This window comes from Nannospalax galili, unplaced genomic scaffold (assembly GCF_000622305.1).
Source record: "Nannospalax galili isolate Female #2095 unplaced genomic scaffold, S.galili_v1.0 scaffold696, whole genome shotgun sequence".
Lineage (NCBI taxonomy): Eukaryota > Metazoa > Chordata > Mammalia > Rodentia > Spalacidae > Nannospalax > Nannospalax galili.
Genome location: NW_008338534.1, coordinates 229170 through 236903, shown reverse-complemented (window position 1 = coordinate 236903; position 7734 = coordinate 229170). Strand labels below are relative to the sequence as shown.

At 45.0% G+C, this 7734-nt stretch overlaps 1 protein-coding gene across 1 annotated transcript in view; it reads left to right on the top strand.

Moving 5' to 3' along the window:
* Positions 1-7734, top strand: part of Sgsm3 (small G protein signaling modulator 3) — a gene marked incomplete in the record, with an annotated part of 42905 nt that overhangs the window by 267 nt on the left and 34904 nt on the right.

The window sequence follows — 7734 nt, the reverse complement described above, 5'->3', positions numbered from 1 at the left end:
GCAGGGAGGGGGCGACCTGGGGCGGCGGGGAGCTACTTAGGGAACTGAGGCCAACGCGGGGCCTGTTTGTGAAGGAGCCGCTGCTCTCTTTGACAGGTGGCGGCTCGGGTAGGGCGGTGAGTGTTCAGGGCAGGCCTGATGCAGGGTCTAGGCCGGGAGTCTGTGCGTGAATGCGCGTGTTCGTATAAGTGCGTGTGTGGGTGCAGGTGTGTGTATGTCTGGGGGTTTGTGTGCCGATGTGGGTGAGTGCACGATTGTGTGTGTGTGCATGTGTGTCCGTGTAAGTTTGCAGGTGTGTGTGCACGTATGTATGTGGGTGTGTGTTCTTGAGTGTGTGCACGAGCAAGTCTGTCCGTGCGTGTGTGTGTGTGTGTGTGTGTCTCAAAATTGAGGCATTCGTTTAGGCGGGATCACTGTGCGTGCTTCTGATTGGAATTCTGAAAATGAATTTTTAAATTTTTCTGGTTTTGGTCTTTTTGAGACAGGGTCTCATTGTAACCCCAGCTGACCTGGAACTCCTTATGTAGACCAGGCTGGCCTTGAACTCACAGAGATCTGCCTCCTGAGTGCTGGGATTAAAGGTGTGCACCACCACACTCAGTGAAAATGATCCTTTAAAATAGTTTGTGTGAGTTTATTGCCTGCATGTTTGTAAGTGCACCCGTGTTGTGCAGTGCCCGAAGAGGCCAGAAGAGGGCGTCACATCTCCTGGAACTGGAGTTGAGGATGGTGGTTAACCACAGTGTGGGTGTTGGAACTTGAACCCAGGTCCTCTGCAAGAGCAGTCGGTGCACTTAACTGCTGAGCCATCTCTCTAGCCCCTGAAAATGAATATGCTTTATTTAATATGGCAAATAATTCGGAGAAAAGATGTCTTACTTTTTCTTCTCAGTGACTGACTGTATCAAATTTTCCAGTCTCTTGCTGTATGTAAAATTTGGATTGGTCACAATACTTTTTTGTCTTGGTGGAATAGTTAGTGATGACTTGGTAATATTTTTTTAATCACTGAAACATTCCTTCTTGGTAAATTCAAGTTTTTTTTCAGACTAATTCATTGGTTTTTACTTAGCTTTTGTGACTATGGTGGTTAGTTGTAGGTACACGTATTTCCTCCTTCCTCATCTGTTATCATCTCGTCTCTCTGAACAATAAACACTTACCTTTGTTTCACATGTTCATTTCTGTTCTCTCTGACTGAATTGTAATTGATTCGGTGTAAAAAGTTAATAATCTTTCCTGGTTTTTGGTAATCACTGGTGATGGAGTGGGACCCAGGGCCTCTGCCAGGACTCAGCTGTGTCTCCAGACCTGTCCTGTTTTCATTATCTCATCAGCCTCAGCTTTAGTCCTAGTTTTTTTGTTTGGGCGTTTTTTTAAGATTTAAAATTTTGTGTGTGTATGTATGCACATGTGCATGCAGGTACCCAAGGAGGTCAGGAAGTGTCATCCTCCGGAGCTGGAGTTACAGGTAGTGTGAACAGCCCCACATGGGTCCTGAGAACCAAACTTGAGTCCTCCGAAAGAGCAGTACTCACTCTTAACTGCTGAGCCATTTCTTCAGCCTCTGATTGGTATATTTGTTAGTTTTTTGAGACAGAGTCTCACTGTATAGCCCTAGCTGGGCTGGAACTCACTGTGTAGAATAAGCTAGCCTTGTACTTACAGAACTCCTGCCTCTTGCCTGTCAAGGGCTGGGATTAAAGCACATGCCACCAGGCCCTGCCCCTGATTGGTGGTTTGGTTTGTTGGTCGTTTTTTTGGGACAGGATCTCATTTTGTAGCCCTGGCTGGCCTGGAACTTGCCATGTAGACTAGGCTTGCCTCCATCCTCCTGCTTCTGCCTCCTTAGTGTTGGGATTAAAGGGTTGTGCCACCATGCCTGGCCTCTGATTTGTCGAGTTTTTTTTTTTCAGAAAGTATCTTGCTATGTGTTCTGGGCTGATCTGGAACTTGCTGTGTAGACCAGACTGGCCTTGAACTTGTGGTGATCCTTTAGCCTTTGTCTCCTGGATGTTGGGAGTCCAAGTGCATGTCACCACACACAGCTTCCTATCTCTTATTTAAAAAGTGTGTGATCTGTGGGAGAGAGACGTGGTGAGGGGTTGGTGATGTGTATGGGTAGCAGTCGGTGAATATGACCTATAGCCAGAACAATTTAAGAGAGCTGTGGGCAGCCCCGGATGTGGCTCAGGGTTAAAGTAGTGCTGGTCTACCATGGTGAGACTTGTGAGAGAGGAGGCTGGAGCCGGGAGGGAGAGAAAGAGAGAGAGGGGGAGAGATTGCTTCTTTATAAAAACACATGGTAGCCGGGCGTGGTGGCGCACACCTTTGATACCAGCACTTGGGAGGCAGAGGCAAGCGGATCTCTGTGAGTTCAAGGCTAGCCTGGTCTACATAGTGAGTTTCAGGCCAGCTGGGACTACAGAGGAAACCCTGTCTCTAAAAGGGAGAGAAAAAAAAAAACCCAAAAAAACACATGGTAGCCTTTCCTTGTGAATATGGGAGCTGGTCACATCAACAACAAAAAAATGGACTGGTATAATACCTCACAGCAGTGAACCTGAGTTTTGAGTGAAATACGAAAAATGTTCATCTTTTATTATGCTGCTGTCTCTCTGTGCCTGGGATGGAAGAGCACCTTGCTGGCTTAGAGTCCTAAGAAAGGTTCTGTGTTTAGTTTTTCTTGGTTCTCAGTGAAGATTTTGACAGAAGCCTAACATCTTGTAGGTTTGGTGATTTAACATCAGTTTTATCAGCATACTTTCCAGGCTGCCTGTTACTCAACTGGTAACAGCAGTAATTTTCCACGCAGCCATTCATGAGCTCAGACTGTCACAAGGAAGTGGGGATAGCACAAAGGGTGTTTGCTACACATAAGAAGAAAGATCCCGTTTGTCATTGCGTATAGCACATAACTGAGGCAGGAAATCTGGACTGGAGGACAGCTAAGCGGGAGAAGTTAGGACACCAGAGTGTGGTTTCTCCCTGTAGGAATAATCATTGAAAGCAGTTACTGAATACCTTTTGCCTAGTAAGCTGTAATTGTCAGTCAGCTATGTTGTATTTTATATGTGTAATTGAGGTTTAGAGGCTAAGATTTCCTCACAAACACTGAAAAACTAACTTCAAGTTAAGTCTATCTAGCTCTAAAACCCCTAGTTATTTTTTTTTCTGAGATAGTGTCTTGCTTTGTAGTCTAGAACTCAGGATCCTCCTGCCTCCATCGCCCAACTGCTGGGATTGCAGATGTGTACCACCATGCTTAGCCCCACCCTACCCTTTTGACTGTGCTTTGTATTACTTTTTATCAACAAATATGCTTGCAAGACACAGTGGCACATGCCTTTAATCCCAGGAGACAGAGGCAGGTGAGATCGAGGCCAGCGTGGTCTACAAAGTAAGTTCCAGGCCAGCTGGGGCTGCAGAGAGACCCTGTCTCCAAAAAGACTAAAACCAAACCCCCAAACAAAAACAAAACAAAAAATATGTTCAAGGCATTGGGAATGTAGTTAATGATAGAGCACTTACCTAGCATGTACAGGATCCTGTGTTCAATCCCTAGTATTGGGGAACAAAACATGTTTAAGTGTTCATTTTTGGTCCTACCCCTCTATATAGTTAGGGAATTGGGGAAGAATACTAAACTGCCAATGGATAAACCTTAACTTGTTCAAGAAGTAATCTGAGTTCTACGTGCTCAGGTGTACACTTGCAGGAAGAGCTGTCTGTCTCCAGGGAGAAGTGGTAGATGGTTGAAGACAATGTATAGGCTCTGGAGTCTGACAGACCTAGGAACTGAACCACAAAGACTTTTTTTTTTTTTTTTTTGAGACAGGGTTTCACTATGTAGCTCTGCCTGGCCCTATAGGAACTCACTTTGTAGACTAGGCTGACCTTGAACTCAGAGATCCACCTGCCTCTGCCTCCCACCACACCTGGCATCTTTGTAATACCAGCTTTCAGTGTAAGCTGTACAAAAGACAGGCCTTTGTCTTGTTCACCGCATCACACCTCTGTCCCCCAAGTCAACAGTAGGTAACAGTTACTAGATGCTGAATGCCACATGGGATCCTGGTAGAAACTGGGACTAGAAGCATATGTCTGCAGTGATGAGGCCAAGTTTTCAGTGCAGCTTGTGGACTGCTTTTGACAGCACTGCTCTTTGAATATTGCATGTATAATCACTCTGAAAATCCAGGCTCCTTGCTGTGTGAGTGCCATTGTAAATGAGGGAACAGTCACCTCTTTCCAGTAGGCACAGTGAGCTTTTAGCATTGTGTCTCTGAGTTTTTGTTTGATACAGGGTCTCCTGTAGCCCAGGCTGGCCTCAAAGGTACTGTGTAGCTAGGGTGGTCATGAGTACCTGATACTCCTGTCCCTGTTTGCCAAGTGCTGCAATCACAGATGTGTGTCACCATGCCTGGCTGTGGTTTTTGTTTTGTCTTGCCACGTAACACGGGCTGGCCTTGAATCAGAGATCCTTCTGCTTTTGCCTCCCAAAGGCTAGGACCACAGGGTTGTGCCACCTATATCAGTTTTTTTTTAAATTATTTCATTTATTTTTATTCTATGTGTATGAGTGTTACGCCTAAGTGCACCCGTGTTGTGCAATGCCCGAGGAGGATTGAAGAGGCTGTCAGATCCCCTGGAACTGGAGTTAAGGATAGTTGTTAGCTGCCATGTGGGTACTGGGATTCGAACCCAGGTCTTCTGCAAGAACAGTCAGTGTTCTTAACTGCTGAGCCATCTCTCCAGGCCCCCCAACACCAGCTTTGTATTTGTGGTTTTCTCTCTGCTGCTGTGTGTTTAGGAAGGTTAACGTCTTTTGACTCATTGGCTAGCTTTCTCAAGAGTAATATGAAAACCAAGATTCAAAGCACCAATTAATCACCAAAAACTTTATTCTTAAGACAGGAGATGGACCAGGTGTGTAGTCTCAGCAACTAGGGATGCTGAGCCAGGGAGATAGCTTGAACCCAGGAATTCTAGGCCAGCCTGGGCAACATGAAAAGACCCAGTCTCAACAAAAACAAGTCTTAGAAAAGGTATGATTTGCAATTAGGCTTAAACTGTTATTTTTCCTTAACAAAATAATATTCCTAGCCTTCAAGCTAACATTCTAAAGATAGGAAACAGCAGGCCGTTCCCTGTTCTGGTGTTGGAGTTTCATTTGTAAATATCTTTAATCTGTTTGACTTGAGGATGGGGTTAAAGTCCATCACTTGTACCTTCTCCTCTTCCTCCTCCACCTTCTTTTTCCTTCCTCTTCTTTTTGAGACAGGGTCTCCCGATGTAGTTCAGGCTGACCCCAGAATTTCTATGTAGGACTGGCGAGATGGATTAGCAAGTAAAAGTGCTTGTGCAAGCCGGATGACCTGAGTGATCACCAGAACCCCCATGTAAAGGTGGAAGGAGACAACTGACTTGACAGAGTTGTCTTCTGACCGCCACATGTGCACCCTGGTATGTGTCCCCCACCAAAAATTGCTGTATAGCCCAAGCTGGCTTTGAGCTGTCTATTCTACCTCAGCCTCCTGAATGCTGGGATTACAGGCATGTGCCACTATGCCTGTTTCTTCTTTGGTAGCAAACTCCTGCTCTTCTATCAAGATCTGACTGGACTAATCCTCTCTTTTGCCTGACTTTCCCAAACAAAGTGACTCCTGCTTTTTAATTTACATACACATACATGTGTCTATTTTGGATTGTATTAAGCTCTTTTCTGTGTGTCTGCTTTGCCTTCCTTTGGGGTCTCATTCACCCCTGTATCTTCACTCATTCATGCAACAAATCTTTTTTTTTTTTTGAAGGCCAAACAAACTACATTTATTGATTAGTAGAGTAACAGCTCCTGCAGCGGAGGCCAGAGACAAAGGTGCAAGCCAGAGGACAACCTTGGGTATCGTTGCTCCTCAGGCACTGTCCACCTTGTTTGTTGTTTTTTCAGACAGGGTCTCCCTGTAGCCCCAGCTGGCCTGAAACTCGCTATGTAAACCATGCTAGCCTCGAACAAAACCCGCCTGCCTCTGCCCCCCGGGTGCTGGGATTAAAGGCGTACGCCACCATGCTGGCCTTTTTTTTTTTTTTTTTAATAAACATAATAGTTACCATTTTAATAACTTTTTAAAGTTTACTTATATTTTTAAATTTTTAAAAATTTTATATGCATGAGTGTATTGTCTGTGTTTAAGTAAGTGCACCCATGTTGTACCTTGCCCATGGAGGTCAGAAGAGGTCATTGGATCCCTGGAACTGGAGTTAGGCACAGTTAGCTACCATGTGGGTGCTGGCAAACCCAGGTCCTCTGCAAGCACAGCCAATGTTCTTAACCACTGAGCTATCTCTCGAGCCTCTTTTATGTGTATGAGTGTTTTGCCTACATGTATCTAAGTGCAGCATATGCATGCAGTGCCCACAAAGGCCAGAAGACGATGTTGGACCCCCTGGATTGGACTTAAGGATGGATGTTAGCTGGCATGTTGGTGCTGAGAAGCCAACCTGGATCCTCTGCAAGAGCAGCCAGTGCTGTTAACTGCTGAGCCATCTCTCCAGCTCTGTGTTTTGTTCTGTTTTATTGCCATGCTAAGGCTTGAACCCAGATTCTCAAGCACAATTCTAGATGTGTAAGTACTTTTTTCACTTACTCTACAGATACCTTTTATCCTAATTTTACTAGTAGAAAAACTGAGGTTATGAGATTGTTTTGCCTAAAGAGCACACAGCCAATGACAGAACCAATTGTCAAATCCAGACCTTCTTCCATTGTTCCATGTATAAATAAAGTGAATATAAATTTCTTCACCAGGTCCCCCAAATACTAAGGAAGGTATGTACATGTAGGTGCTTCATAAAATAGGTAACTAAATATATCACAAGACAGGTGGTAAGTAACAAGACACCATACCACATATGATTATTTTGCATGAAGGCCTCAGGAAGAAGGTGATGCTTGTGAGCCTAAGCAAGTTCAAATAGGAGGGCTGCATTTCTCTTGGTTGCTGGGCAGGAAGGCGTGGCTTGTTCCTTGGCATGCTGGTCTAAGGGAGGTTTCTCTTTGCCTGTTCTGTTTGCCCAGTCTGTGTTCTATATTACATAGCCACACCTCTCTTGCCTAAAAGAACATTCTATCCTTGGTCACAAAGAAAATATTGACTCAGGGAAGGGACAGTAGCCCCAGCTGCAACCTGGTAGGAGGCGGAGCTCAAGGGAGAGGAATGGTGGGCAGTGCTTGGCTTTACTACTGATTTAGAGAGGGCTATTGAGAAACTTGGATAAAAAGTGGAAGTTGGGGACTGGAGAGATGGTTCAGCCATTAAGAGCACTGTCTGCTCATTCAGGGGACCCAGGTTTGGTTCCCAGCATCCATAGGGCAGCTAACAACTGTCTGTAACTCCAGTTCCAGGGAATCTGACACCCTCTTCTGGCCTCCATATGGTACACTTGCATGCATTCAAGCAAAACACATACACATAAAAAAATTTTAGGACATCTCTTCGCTCAGATGTCTTTGACACCAAGGTACAAAAACAGGCGATGTGAATAATAAACACGTTTTCGACAAAGGTCATCAAGGTATTTGGAGGAGGACCAGTTCTAGGAAGTTAGCACCACTGCCTGCCATATCACGGCTTTATTAAGCACCATGCTCTGAGAGGAAGCAGACAGGCTCTACTATCTGGGAGAAATATACTATGGCAGGCTAAAGCATGTGTTTGGTCATGATGGCTGTCA